The sequence below is a fragment of the Benincasa hispida genome, chromosome 10 (assembly GCF_009727055.1).
Source record: "Benincasa hispida cultivar B227 chromosome 10, ASM972705v1, whole genome shotgun sequence".
Classification (NCBI taxonomy): domain Eukaryota; kingdom Viridiplantae; phylum Streptophyta; class Magnoliopsida; order Cucurbitales; family Cucurbitaceae; genus Benincasa; species Benincasa hispida.
In genome coordinates this window covers 12403593-12416120 of record NC_052358.1, presented here as the reverse complement: position 1 = coordinate 12416120, position 12528 = coordinate 12403593, and the positions used below count along the sequence as shown (strand labels likewise).

General features: G+C 35.2%; 1 long non-coding RNA gene across 1 annotated transcript in view; it reads left to right on the top strand.

The window, feature by feature from the left end:
- Positions 1-7116, top strand: part of LOC120088880 — a 28658-nt gene extending 21542 nt beyond the window's left edge. The window contains exon 8 of the long non-coding RNA XR_005485060.1: positions 7048-7116. This is a non-coding gene — a long non-coding RNA (uncharacterized LOC120088880). The remainder of the gene's footprint in view (positions 1-7047) is intronic.
- Positions 7117-12528: the final 5412 nt, after the last annotated feature.

The window sequence follows — 12528 nt, the reverse complement described above, 5'->3', positions numbered from 1 at the left end:
ATTAAAAAGTCGGCATTGAACCTGGTTACGCTCTTCGTTTTCGCTTGCCCCTACGTGTGTCATGCGGTCATCCAACTTCGTTGCGTTCTATATTCAACTTAACTCTTGTCTTGCTTAATTTGGCTTGCGCCCGATAGAGGAGTTGCACATATGCGTTGATCCTAGCGACTTACTTTCGTTTTGGCTTGCCCCCACGTGTGTCATACGGACATCCAACTTCGGGTAAGTGCCTTTCACAACTTAACTCTTATCAACATGGGTTTCCCCATTGTGTTGACAGTGGAGTTGTTATTCTCAAAATTCTTTTTTTTTTTTGATAGAATGAACGCAATTCTCCAGGATCGCTGCCACTATAATGAATGCAATTCTCTAGGATCACTGCCACCCCCAAACTTAGAGGATGGAAACGTTCTCACCGCAAAGCTAAAAACAAACTCAACAAGAATGGGGTAACAAATTTTGAGCAAAGTTTTGCACGTAATAAAACTTAAGACTTTCAAATTTTGAAGAAGCTATTAAAAGTAAGGTGAGCCTTGCGATACTTAGTTAGCGGATACGGTGAATTATACATACCATCATAGATGCATCGCAAAGGAACGTAATCGGACATGGAGAATTTCAAAAGGATAATGCATAAAAGGTAACAAGAAAATAACCTTAAGTAGAATAACGCATGCGACCATGCTTTGGAATTCATACAATCGAAGCCATGCGTTGAAGGATAGAGGGAATTCTTCCGTTGTAACTGCGCACCGAGGAGAATTATTGTCACACCTATAAGAAGTAAATGCACCACAACCAAGGAAGCAACCGCATATCCAAAATAACAATAAAAATAAACTAATCTAAGAAAGCAAGGTAAAGATAGATTAGAAGACATCCCTGGAGAGATTGGAGTGATGTCACCGTAAGAAGTCTCTTATGCAAGAGATTTCTCTCGACTGCTTAGGTCAAGGGGCTTGCCCTAACCTTTGGAACTTCCGGCAATTGGTGGGAGCATGCGGCCGTCATGCGGTTAGAACTACCTTAAGCTCATGTGACTGATTGCCCTTCTCATTTATTCCTATTGAGCTACCGAAGGGACCTCATGGACCTGTAACTGTAAGCTCCAACGATACGTGAATAATTAATTAAACTATTCGCCATCCATAAACTGTAGGGCACTCCACTAAAGACTGACAATTCCACTCTTCACACAACAGTATAACGATGCTTCACAAATTGCTCGTAACTACAGTTGGGTCAAAATTATCGTTTTGTCCCTATAGCTACATCCAACTCCTTAAGTACCACTGATCCATCCAATGAACAATAGATCATAGTCCAACTAGGACTAAACCCCTCTCGGGCCAGGTGAAAGTGTGGCGCCACATTGTTCATGCTCCAGAATCAGTTCTTAAGGGAGAAATTTATCTACTTGCCCCGACATTGGGGAAAAAGTGAATTCCTTCTTGTGTAGCTACGTTCCCAACTCCTCAATCAGACGAATCCCCAAAATGGTAGGCTTGTTGAGTCGGCGATCTGGCCACTCTCATCCATATAAATCAAAGAACCGCCTTCATAGGTAGGAGTTTACAACTCACTCAGGATTCAGGTCATGTTACCTATGGTCATCCTGGTGAAATGTAAGTCTCTATTAGGAACGACGTTATATAATGAAATTAAATATTTGGTGGTCCGGTCTTATACAAACTCCTTTATATAGAATATCGCCGCTCACATGTCTCCACATGAATGATCAGGATTAGATCATTTGTAGCACTTTACAACAATTGTAACATCTACAAAGTGGGTCATACTCGTAGTGTCATAAGGATAAGGTATTCAGCCTTATCCATCTACTACAGACCATTTAGGTTATCACTTAAACATGATCCACCCGTATGTCTCTACATACATGTTTAAGCTACAAGATAACCCTGGATGTTAGTTTATTGGTTTGTGATTAATGCAACTTATTTTGAAATAAAACATCACATATTTTATTACATAAACAAAATATTTGTACATTACAATTACAAACTATAAGACCCTATGAGATTTAGGGCATCAACCCTATCAATAATACCATTGACTAGTCAAGTTTTTATTTTAATAGGATGACCTAGGCAACTTAGTTTAAATCCTGAGTCTATTATGAACTCTTGTTCACGAAGGATTTTCCTTTTATTTGTATGTGTGAGAGTGGCCAGTTCGCCTACTCAATAACCTTACCAGTTTAGGGATAACATCGAGTGGGGAGCTAGGAACATAATAATACAAGATGGATTTCACTCCTTCCCGACTTTAGGATAAATAGATGAGTGTTCCCTTAAATGGTATCTCTAAGACTTGAACAAAGAGCCCTACCCTCTCATTGACTCGAGAGGGTTTCTATTTAATGGTTGGATCATAAACAGGTTGTTCATTAAAGGAGAATTGGTACCTGATGCGTGGTGTTATGCGATGAAATAATGATTAATAATGCAGTGGTGGAAAATGCATTGAGCATGCAAGTTTTCTCAGCAAGATCCAAGTATAATTCCTACTGAGTTGCCTGGTAAGCCTAGGGTCGAACCCAAGGACTAAGGAAAACACTATACGATGATCACTTTGCAGTAACAAATAAATCAAGGGGTTGGTTGGTTTGTTGTTTGCAGTATAAAATGTATGTGACAGAGTTGAGAAAAGAGTTAATAATACAAAAGTTGCGATGAATATGTGAGGGAACGGGTTGAGAAGGGGTTTAGCTAACACTTCCTAGGATTTCGTTCATTATTATGCGATCATGCTACACACATACAACCGCAAATCATCTCTCAAGGCAAATGCTACGGCTTTTAGTTTTACAACGCATGCGATAGATGCGATGATGTCTATAGGACTTACATCTAAGCCTCTACTCTTGTCTATGCGATGACGAATGACATACACATATACAAGGCGACCGCATACTACCATAACCTATCTCTAGGGTGCATGCGATGCATGTTGGCAAACAGAGCTTATCTCTAAGTCCCTATCTCTTGCTTATATAGATCTAATCTTGCTCTCTCGAGTCTAGATTCTAACCTAGCTCTCTCAAATCTTAGGTTCTTTCTTTAGACTCTCTCTCGAGTAGCTCTAAAGGGTAATGGGCGCAACATAAGACAAAATGATCGCATGCAATAAAGATCCTAGGTCATGTTAGCTAAGTACTTCTCAACCCATTCGACAATTTTAGCTACTCATGTGTATTTTACAGAAAGTGAACAGATGTAGAAAAGCAAGTTCCATTCTATATATAATCGAAGTACAGAATGACAATGCGGAATAAGAATAAAGGGCCCAGTAGTAATTTCTTTCTTCGCAAGGCTTTTACACTGTTCTTCTCTACTTTGCTTAAAAGATATTCTTGCTCTCGCAAGAGTCGGCCCTCTCTCTATTTTTCCATGCTCTCTAGGTTCTCTCTCGAGCTAACCAGGATGATCTTCCGGTGTCTATTCCCTTATCTCACTTCCACCTTCTGAGTATAAGAAAACTAAGAACAAGGCTAACTATCGAACTCTAAAACTGGGCGAACTAACTAACTGAACGAACTCCTTCACTGAAGGTGGCCTGCGGTATTTATAGAGTTTCAGGGTGAAAAGCTTCTTCTCCCTTATGATTGCACTGATGGGATGGCATTAATTCTCTGTCTGATGCACTGAATAATTGTCACCGAAAAGTTGAGTGTACTTGCTACAGTAGGTCATTAACGGCTTGTCAACTTAATTCAGAATCGACCATCATCATCTTTCTGTCACATTGTGATTTATTAAGCTTTCACCCAGATACGTCCACCTTGATGTGCCGACTCTATGCGGGCACCTTCTTGAGTAGATATTCGCGAGCGCAAATGATCACATAGCCTTGTGGCCGCAATCTCTTAATCCGCTCGGACGATGATTTCTTCGGATCGCATTTCCGCCTTGCGTCAACGCATTTTCTACACAAAAATACATAAGTTAGCTATTTTAATGCAATGGATGCATGCGATTGCAATGTTGTGAACTTAATGCTTCTGGACGCAATATTGTATATTTTTACTATCGTAATCCTGCATTGTTTTATGACTTTGCGCTGTAATAATGTGCATTTCTGCCCGTTATCAGTACCTAAGGATACAGAGGTAAACTAGGAGTAAAACAGTAATTTGACCCAGCTGGTGTTATGAACACTTGTGAAGGACTAACTTGCTATTATTGGTCTATATTCATGGATATAGAAATATATCTACAGTGAGAAGAGTGTAGTTATGGGTCTTTAGTGAAGTGTACCTACAGTTAACGAATATTGATTAATTTGGTTAATGAGTTTAGCTAATTAATCTCATACCGTTGGAGTTTTTTATTTGTAGGTCCATGAGGGCCCCTTCCTAGCTCATAAAGGGAATTAAAATAACTATATCTTGAATTGAATTTGAAATGTTCAAATTGAAGGACCGTAAGGTCCAATGTGGAAGTGGGGATTGGCCCCAAGTTTAGTTTTTCACAGAATAAGAAATTACAGAGAATAACATTATGCATTCTAAATGGAAAAAATATTTACAGCATGCTTTAATTTCGTAATATAAAATGAATTAAGATTTGGAAACTAACCTCTGAAGACCAAAATCTTCACGAAACCTCTCCAAAAACACGTTCTCTCCTTTTAAATCACATTCTCAACAAAACCAACAGCACCAAGAAATTCGATGGGCACCACCACAAGATTACCAAGGTATTCTCCTTTGGCTTTGAGAAAATACAGGAGTAACGGGCCTTGTATCAATTTTTAGGAGAGGGAGAGAGTGATTTTTTTGGGAGAAAAAAAGAATTTTCAATCAATTCATTTTGGGAGTCGTTCGATTAATTGCATACATCAATATTCTGTATCTTTTGGCTGGGAAGAAGATGAATCTTATCAGCAACCACCCACATCCCACGAATTTTTTTAGAGAAAATAGGGGAGGAAAGTTATTTTAATAACTCTCTCCCTTAATTTAAATTCATATTAAAAAATATTTTAATTTAAGTAATAATAATATATTAACGAATTTATTATATATTATATAACGATATGTTATATCAAATTAACACATAACCTATAGTTTATATTATATCAAATACATATAATCTATAGTTTGTAATTCTCTCAATATATTATGGTATTAAATTTAAACCAAATTTATATTAAGTTTAATTATATGAATCTAATCCATATAATTAATATTTTAATCAAATTCAAATAGTTATTTCCTCTCAAAATAAACTTTATATTATAATATATCAAATACATTATATTAATTATATCATATATAATTAATTCCATCAATAAATTTGAACAGTTCAAATTAATCCAAAATGAATTTGATTCTCAATAATCCCAGTTAAGCTACCGAGTGGACCTTATGGACCTATAGTTTAAAGCTTTATCGGTACTTGAATAATTAATTAAACTCTTTTAATTAAATTACTAAACTTCCATTAATTGTTGGTCATTCCACTAAAGATTGACAACTGCACTCTTCGCACTACAGATATATTTCTGTGTCCATTGGATATAATCAATCAACGGTGTAATGACTCTTCACAAATTGCTCATAAGTACAGCTAGACCAAAATTACCGTTTTGCCCTTGTAATTACATCTAACTTCTTAAGTACCACTGATCCCTCTACTGAATAACAAGTCATAGTCCAACCTCTTTCGAGCCAAGAGAGGGTGTACACTACATTGTTCAAACCCCAGAATCAGCCCTTAAAGGAACAATTTATCTACTTACCCTGACCTTAAGGAAGGAGTGAATTTCGTCTTATGTACCCGAGTTCCCAACTCCTCAATCAGACGAATCCCTAAAATGGTAGGTATATTGAGTCGGCGAACTCTCCACTCTCACTCATGCAAATCAAAGGATTGCCTTCATAGGTTGGAGTTCACAACTCATTAAGGATTCAAGTCATGTCACCTACGGTCATCCTAGTGAAATGTAAGTCTCTACTATTAACGGTGTTATATAATGAGACTATTCATTTCGTGGTCCGGTCTTATACAAACCCTTTTGTATAGAATACCCCCGCTCACATGTCACTACATGAATGATCAGGATCAGATCATTTGTAGAACTTTACAACAATTATAATATCTACAAACCGATCTGTATTTGTAATGTCACTAGGATAAGGTACCTAGCCTTATCCATCTACTACAGACCGTTCAGGTTATCACTTAAACACGATCCACCTGTATATCTCCACATATATGTTTAAGCTATAAAAGATAACCTTGGATGTTTGTTTATTGGTTTTGTAGGTTAATACGTTTTATTAAATAAATAAATTGTTTATACAATACAATTACCAACTATAAGATCCACGAAATTTTGGGCATCAACCCTAACATTCACTTAGAAAAATAATATAATGTGTAATGATACATTATAATATAAAGTTTATATTTTATTAAACTTTATAATATAAATTTAATTTTGGATATGATTCAAAATTAATTTATGGGAGAATTAAATATTTGAAGGAGTTAAAATATTAGTTTAATGTGAATTAGATTCATATTAAAACTATAGGTTAAAATTAATATGTATTTGATACACATTAAAAACTATAGGTTATGAGAGAAATACAATTGACTATGATTCAAATGTAGGCTAAATTACATATTGGATATCTAATTTGCTAGTTATTTAATTGGAGGATTAAATGATTATTTGATTTGATTTGATTTGATTTGATTAAATTAATTGAATTAAAACTATAGGTTAAATATGATTTATATGAAATCATTAATTAAATCATATTTAATTAGTTATTAATTTATTACATTAATTAATTAAACTAATTTATTAATTAGCAGTTAACTCCCACGTAGGAAGCTAATAGAAACGTGGGATGAACCCCACGTTTCATTCTCTCTATCTTCTTTTGATAAAACCCCTGCAAAACGTTTATAGTTATTAATCTCAGTGATACACAAAATAGTTCTATAACCTTTAGCTTCTCTCCTAAATTCTCTTTCTCCTTTCTCAATTTAATTTGGTTCCCACAAAACAAAGCTCTCAAAGAATTTGGAGGAAAAGGACGTAACGTTTGTGGTAGCGTTGTTCGTGAAATCAATTGGAGAATTGATTTTGGGTTTGATTCTACAAAGGTAAAATCCTTTTCTCTATATTCCCTTTATGCATGCGTAACCTAGGTTCTAATTTTACAGTAAGCTAAATTTTGTTTATTTTGATTGCATTCTAAATTGCCCAGTGTATGGGAATTTCAGAAATCCTAAATTAATATCGAGTTTAGGTTCTATGATATCCGTTGCGTTAGGGCTTTCATCCCCATATCTGATACTAGATCTCCTTCCTTAAAGCTTCATGTTTTCATGTGGTGTTGTAGTTGTTGGGATTGGTGTCCTAAATCATCTATTTATTCTCGTAGTTCGTAAACTTGTATAAACAAATTGTTATTCATAAAATCAATGTTATTTTATATGTGCATTAACTCAATCCAATAAACTAAGATTCTAGATTATTTTATATAGCTTAAACATGTATGTGGCGACATATAGGTGGATCATAATTAAGAAATATCCTATATGGTCTGTAGTAAATAAATAAGGTTGGGTGTCTTATCCTGGTGACACTACGGAAACGACCACTTTTTAATTATTACATATGTTGTAAAACGTTACAAATGATCTGATTCTAATCATTCATGTGGAGACATGTGAGTGAGTGTATCATATGCAAAGAGTTCGTATAAGACCGGACCACGAAATGATTAGTCTCTCTTTATAGCATCGTTACTTAAAGAGACTTATATTTCACTAGGATGACCATAAGTGACTTGACCTTAATCCTGAGTGAGTTATGAACTCCTACCTATGAGAGTGGTCCTTTAATTTGCATGGGTGAGAGTGACCAGATTTGTCGATTCAATATATCTACCATTTTAGAGATTCGTTTGAGTAGGGAGCTGGGAACTCAACTATACAATATGGAATTCACTCATTCTCGTTATTAGGATAAGTAGTTGTCGGTCTTTAGTGGAGTGATCAGTAGTTAATGAATGAGAATTAATTTAATTAAAGAGTTTAACTAACTAATCTCGTATCATTGGAGCTTTGAGTTTATAGGGTCATAAGGTCTCCTTGTTAGTTCAATAAGGATTAATGAGAATCAATTAATTTTGGATTAATTTGGATTGTTCAAATTAATTAAAGAAAATTAATTGTATGAGATACAATTAATATAATTTATGTGGATACATTATATTATAAAAAGTTTAATGAGAGAGATAAATATTTGAATATCATTCAAATATTTATTATATGAATGAGATTCATATAAAAAATATATGTTGAAATTAATATGAATGTGGTTCATATTAAACTATATTTTGATAATAAATATGTTATTTGAATATGATTCAAATATTAATTATATGAATGAGATTCATATAAAAAAACTATATGTTAAAACTAATGTGAATTTAATTCATATTAAAACTGTAGGTTATGTAAAAAAGTATAGTTTGAATATGATTCAAACATGTGGCATTTATATAATATATGATATAATACTAGGAAAATTTTTATAAATAAAAAATCTAAAAAATATTTACATTTTATAGCAAAAAGTTTCAAAAGTGCTTTGTACTTTTGGAACTTTTTCCTATAAAATGTAAATATTTTTAAATATTTTTTTATATTTAAAAAGGCCCCATCATATAAAGTGTTATGTTAATATAAAGTTCTTTAATTTAATTATATTAAAATTAAATTTTTATTTAAATTAAATTACCATCATATTGGTGGAGGAGGTATTGGATAACTCCTCCTTCAGAGGGTTTTTGAATATAGTATGTGAAATTTTTTTGTTGGAGAGAGTCTTAGAATATTGATCTCTCCCTCTGTAATGTCTCTCAAGATCTCTCTTTTCCTCCTTTACCAAAAATCATAGGTATGCCCACAGACTCTGCCTTTGGTTCTTTCCTTGAGGATAGCAAGGAAGACTTCTAGTGGTGGTATCCAAGATGTTGCTGCATTCGCGCTTAAGGTTTTCGAAAAGAGAAGAAAAGATCGTGACCACCGGGAAGGAATTTGTGAAGAAATGTTCTACAAGGATTAGTTCCTTTTCTCCTTTTCTCTCTGTAATTTCTGTAGAAAAGCATGCTTAGGTTTATGATGTTTATTCTTTATTTTAAAGAGTTCCAAATTAAATTCTAAGACATAAAGGCATTTGTACGCTTCCGCTGTGGGAATTCCAATCCTTTTGATAGTATCTAGTGATCCTATTCTTGTCCTTTGCTACACGTAAACGTGCTGTCTCGCGGTGCTCATTCAATAGGTCTAAGCTTAACCTCATTGAAGTTTCATTTCCTTGAGGAACAAACTACTCTACTTTTGGTGATGGTATTCCTATTTCTACCGAGACTACTGCTTCAACCCCAAAAGAAAGAGAAAAGGGGGTTTCATCTGTAGAAGTTCTTGTCATTGTTTGATATGCCTACAATATACTTGTAGTTCTTCTGCTCACAATCATTTCAATCCTTCAAGTTTTGTCTTTAATTTTTTTAATGATTTTATTTACTAATTCTACCTGTCCATTTGCTTGGGAATGAGCTGAGGAGGAACATCGATGTGTGATATTGAGATCTAAGAAAAATCTTGTAAACGTCGAATTATCGAATTATTTTCCATTGTCCATTATAATTGTGTTGGGGATCTCAAATTGACACATAAGATTTCTCCAAATAAAGTTTATAACATTCTTTTATGTTGTAGTTGCAAGTGCTTTAGCCTCAGCCCACTTTGTAAAATAATCTACCGCTACCACGACAAACTTTGTTTGCCCTCTACCTTGAGAGAGTGGTACAATAAGGTCTATTCCCCATTGTGCAAAAGGCCAAGAACTTATAATATTGGTTAAAGGTTCAGGTGGTTGCCTTAGGATTGGTGTGTATTGTTGACATTGGTCACATGTTCTCACACAGTCTCACGCATCTCGAAGAATTATTGGCCAATAATATTCCCTGCCTAACAATTATGTGACATAGAGACCTTGCTCTAGAATGATTACCACATATCCCTTCATGTATTTCTCTCGTCACATATTCTGCCTCACTAGGTGTAAGGCAGTTTAGCATGGGCAATGAATAACCTCGTTTATAAAGCTTTTTTTCCCTTAAAACGTAATATGATGTTTGCCTTTGCAATCACTTGGACTCTACTTTTTCTGAAGGTAGCTCTTCGTTTTTCAAATATTTAATTATCGAATCCATCCAAGTTAAACTTCTCGTAGTTTTATCATCATCTCTTTCTTCAGCCCTAACCTCAAGCTCGTCTCTAGAAGGATCGTCTTCGGCCTTGACCCTAGTAGGTTCGGCCTCGGACTTGGAAAAATCTGACTGCTCAACATCCTTAGCCTCGACCTCAACCCAAGTAGGATTGGGCCTGGGATTTGGCTTGTGCAGTCTCGGACATGGGACAATTGGGCTCTCTAACATCCATTACCTCGGTCTTAGCCCCGGTAGGGTCGGCCTTTGACTCGGCTTCAATAGCCTTGGACTTGGAGAATTCTGGCTCTTCAATATCCATAACATCTTCCTTATGTATACTGGGCTCAAACAAGATTTCTATTAGTACTAGTTTGCTAAATTTCTTCTCATATGTTGCTGCTAATCGAGCTAGTGAATTTACGTTTGTGTTTTCTGATCTTGGAACTTGCCTGATCTTATATTTTGGGAATGAAGTAAGTAATTCTCTAACTTTGGTTAAATTAGTTGTCATCCTTTTTTCTTAGCATGGTATTCTATTGTCACTTGCTTTACCACCAATTGTGAATCACTCAAAATTAGAAGGTTAGAAATACCTATCTTTTTGGAAACTTTCAATCCTGCAATGAGTGCTTCATATTCTGCCTTGGTATTTGTTGCTCGAAAATTCAATCTAAGGGCATACTCATACCGTCACCATCAGGGGATACCAATAAAATTCCTGCACTATACCTTTTCATATTGGATGATCCATTGACTCGAAGGGTCCATTGAGGGTCAAAACTTATCGAATTTAATGAATAAACCTCAGCCCTTGCTCTCACCTGGTCGGCCTCGGCATTAGCCAGAGTCAACTCTGCCAAGAAGGTTGTTGCTGCTTGGCCTTTTATTAAAGTCCTTGGTTTGTAGTGAATATCATGTTCGCTTAGTTCTATTACCCATTTCATTAATCATCTTGACATCTTAGGCTTTTGTAATACTTGCTTTAAGGGGAAGTTAGTTAAAACCATAATACTATGTGCTTGAAAGTAGGTGCATTGTCTTCTTGTTGAGACGATTAACACTAGCACAAGCTTTTTTCTATGGATATCTGGCATCCCCCACCATTACTTTGCTTATATAATAAATTGGGCATTGATTCCCATTCTCCTCTTTGACCAAAACTGAGCTCACTGTTGTATCGAATACTACTAAATAAAAAAGTACTTCGTCCCCTGGAATAGGCTTTGCAAGAAGTGTAACTTCATTTAAGTATGCCTTCAACCCCGAAAAAGGCTTTGTTACATTCTTCTATGCATTCAAACTGGGATCCCTTCTTCAAAACCTTAAAAAAGGGTAGACATCTGTCGGTTTCTCTGTTGACAAATCTATTTAGGGTTGTTATCTTGCTGTTAAGACTTTGAAGTTGGTTAGAGCAGACATTCGAGGATTATCCCTCTCCAATGAAACATAAAGCCCAAAAACGTATTCGATGTTATCCCAAAAGTACATTTGGTAGGGTTTAACTTCACATTATACTGGCGAAGGATCTGGAATGCTTCTTCAAGGTCAGCCTCATGTTGTTTAGCTTTAACATTCTTTACCAACATATCATCTACGTATATCTTCATGTTTTTCCCAATAAGCGGCGCAAACATATTATGTACCAATCTTTGATATGTAGCTCCTGCATTCTTAAGCATGAATAACATGACCGTGTAAGAGTATGTACCTTTGCTTATAATGAAGGAAGTTTTCTCTTAATCTGGTTGCCCTGAATATGCATCTACGAAACTCAATATCTCGTGGCTAGTTGTTGCATCTACTAACTAATCTATCATGGGAAAAGGAAAACTATCTTTTGGACAAGCTTTATTAAGAAAAGTGAAGTCTATACACATTCGCTACTTATGGTTCGCTTTTTTTTTTTTTTTTGTATCAAAACTACATTAGACAACCATTGAGGGTAATAAACCTCTCTGATGAATTTGGCTTTCAATAAATCATTTACTTGAATTGCTATGATCTCGTTTCACTCTTGATTAAACATTCGTCGTTTTTGTTTTACTAGTTTGAAATTTTTATTCACATTAAGGCGATAGACTATTATGCTGGGATCAAATACGAGTATATCCTCATGTGACCAAGTAAATATGTCAGCATTCTTCCTTTAAAATCTGCCAAGCTCTCCTTTTGCTCTACTCCCATCCTAGTTCCAATATTTACCTTATCATCCTCTGTGGTGAGTGAGATTGACTCCAATTCTACTGGTTGGCTTCCTTGGTTGG